At 50.3% G+C, this 2987-nt stretch overlaps 1 protein-coding gene across 2 annotated transcripts in view; it reads right to left on the reverse strand.

The window, feature by feature from the left end:
- Positions 1 to 2987, reverse strand: part of DPF2 (D4, zinc and double PHD fingers family 2) — a 13866-nt gene that overhangs the window by 10315 nt on the left and 564 nt on the right. The window lies entirely within an intron of this gene.

The raw sequence follows: 2987 nt of genomic DNA on the forward strand, positions 1-2987 counted from the left end.
CATATTTATATATTTGATCAATCTTAAAATAAACAGGGCAGAGATGACTTCTTTCTCACAGTATCTCCAGTACCAATGAAGATGTCTGGGCATCTTGATTTGACTCGGTAGTAAAAAGACCTGACTTGGCTAAAAGTCATCAAATGTGAACATTGAGTCAAACCATGGGATCTCCAGTTCCTCTGCTATAGACAGGGGAAGCTGGACTAGATAAGTTCCAACATATTCCACAAGAGGAGACTCATGAAAAGCTGAACAGAGTAAGCCTGTGTTGCTTATGTCCCTATCTTGAGCTACATCAACAAACCCTTCTGGACTCTGAGGGGGGTTTCACTGAGCAGCTGCAATCGACCACTTAGGCTCAGTTTAGCATGTTGCCAGCAATTGAAAGTCACACCACACACAAGGCAGTGACACCACAGGACAGCCTGGCGTGCTTCAGCGAGCTGTGGTGGCTGTAATGTGAGGCAGGCAGAAACCTCGTGTTGGAGTGGAGGAATGAAACAGGCTCACGTTTGCTGGCCTTTAGGAGGCAGCCGCGTCCTCATAATACATTGAAAATGGGATACACAAGGCTGAGTGCAGCAGCTCCTTTGTTTCTGCTGATGGGAATTGACACTGACACTGCAAGTCAGATGGAAGGAGGGCCAGGCTGGCTGAGAGCTGCAAAGTCAAAGCAAGGAGGCTGGAACCGTTTGAGGGGAATGGGTGAGAGATGGTTACCAAAGTTCTTATGAGTTAAGTGAAATTTCAGAAGGTGAGACAAAGTGTCTTGTGAGTAAGAGAAGTGGGAATAAAACAAGTTGGGGGGAGAGAGGACCTGATCAGGACAGAGCAAGAGAGAAGGAGAGAGCTCTAAAAATGTAAGAGTCCTATCGAGAGAAATTTCAAGCTAACTTAATTCTCTTAATCTTGTTACCTAACAGGTTTCAAAAGTAGTCAGCAGCCACAGATATTTACTATTACTTTACCCTAGTAAATACCTTAAAGATTGTTTCAATTATGACACCACATTTGGAGGCACACAGAATTTATAAATAGGAAAATCCTTCCCCCAGAACAAGATGCAGTCAGAGGCAGCTGGTGTGGCTCCGTTGGTTGGGCGTCGCCCTGTGCACCCAATGGTCTCAGGTTGGATTTGCCTGGGTTTTCTGGCTCGATCCCCAATGGGGGGCATGCAGGAGGTGGCCAACTGATGTTTCTCTCTTACATTGATGTTTCTATCTCTCCCACTCCCTTCCTCTCTAAAAATCAAATTTAAGTTTTTTTTTTAAAGATGTAAGCTAGAAAAGATGAGCTAGTAGTTATAACCTTGATGTATAACCTCAGCTATCAGAAGACTAGGCACACCATGATCAAGAAAAGCATTTTTTTCCAGGTAGGAATGGTACTGAAAGAATGGAAGCCCCTTTTAAAGGGAAAGTTCTGTAGGAACATGTATTGTGATCCACAGCCCCTGCAACTAGAACCAAGGAAGACAATGCTGGTTTCTCATTACTGGTACTCAGGAGCCAGTGGCTGGTGACCCTCCCAATCTCTACAGCTCTCGAAAGAGAAAGAAGGTGTCATGCTCTATTTAAATGGGCAACCCCTTACTTCTAACACTACACACAAGGGTTGGCAACCCTACTTCCCTAAGAAAGTCTTTCAACATAAAAAAAATCTCACTACAGCCTGGCCAGCATGGCTCAGTGGTTGAGTGTCGACCTATGAACCAGGAGGTCAGGGTTCGATTCCTGGTCAGGGCACATGCCCGGAGGCAGCCAATCAATGGTTCTGGGGGGGCATGCAGGAGGCAGCCAATCAATGATTATCTCTCATCTCCCTTCCTCTCTTAAATAAAAATATATACATTTTTAAAATCTCACTACATATAACTCTCAAAATCTAGGCGAGCCTGACATTCCCCCAGTATAGTAAGATTTCCAAGGTATTAGCTGTATTTTTTCGGGAAGCACGAAACCGAAACCGGTGTAAAACCTCCCCTTACCATGGGATGGGGGAGTCAGCAAAGAGAAAGGCGGACAAAGAAAGAACGAACATCCGAGTCAGGAAAAACAAGTATACAAGTGGCAGAGCAACAGCATCGTTTCCACATGGAGGGACATGTCAGTGTGCAGAGAGAGCGGGGAACCGGAGCGGGCAGATCAGAGAGAAAGACAATAACGTTGGGCGGATGGGTGGCTGAAAGCAGGGGGATCCAGCTAAAAGCAAGAAGAAAAAAAAACAACAAAAAAACACAAAGCCACAGGAGGAGGAGAAGGCACTTAGCTTAATGGAAGTGGGAAAGCATTCGGAGGAAAAGGCTAGGGGCAGGCAGGCAGGGAGGAGAGGCAGCTCCTCTCACTGAAAGGCTCCTGGGGAGAGTGGGCTCGGCCCCCCACACAGACAGACAGACAGACACACAGACACACAGACAGACACACAGACACACAGACAGACAGGCAGGCAGAAGCGGTGAGTCCCCGCACAGTTCCCCAGCCTCTCCCCGGCCACCCACTCGGCACCCCAAAGCCCCGGCTAGACACCTGGACCCGCTCAGGGTTCCGGCCCGGCACCCAGCCCCGCTGAAGGGGGCCGCTCCGCCCTCCCCGCCCCGGCGTGCACCCCTTTCTACACTCATGCAGGTTCCTCCTCGGGGAGGAGGCCGGTCCAAGCAAGTCCCAGCGCATCTGCCACTCGCAGCTCCCGGCCTTTCTCCGTTTCCCCAGCAACGATGAACCTGAACTCTGCCCGCCCCCTGCCCCGCACAGGGAGCTGCCCACCGCGGAGACCCCGGCCCATCGCCGCTCCAGGCGGCACCGCTTCGGTCCGGAGCCCGGGTGCGATGCCGGGATGCGCCGACGCAAAGCCCTTCCCCTGAGGTTCCTGCCCTCGCGTCTCCGGCTCTTCCCCACATTCCTCCCGGGGATGCTCTTGGTGCTGGGGACCTGATACCCAAGACCCCCACCCCCACGTCACGCAGCTGTTCAGAGAAAAAAACAAAA

Source organism: Myotis davidii, unplaced genomic scaffold (genome assembly GCF_000327345.1).
Source record: "Myotis davidii unplaced genomic scaffold, ASM32734v1 scaffold425, whole genome shotgun sequence".
In the NCBI taxonomy this organism is placed as follows: domain Eukaryota; kingdom Metazoa; phylum Chordata; class Mammalia; order Chiroptera; family Vespertilionidae; genus Myotis; species Myotis davidii.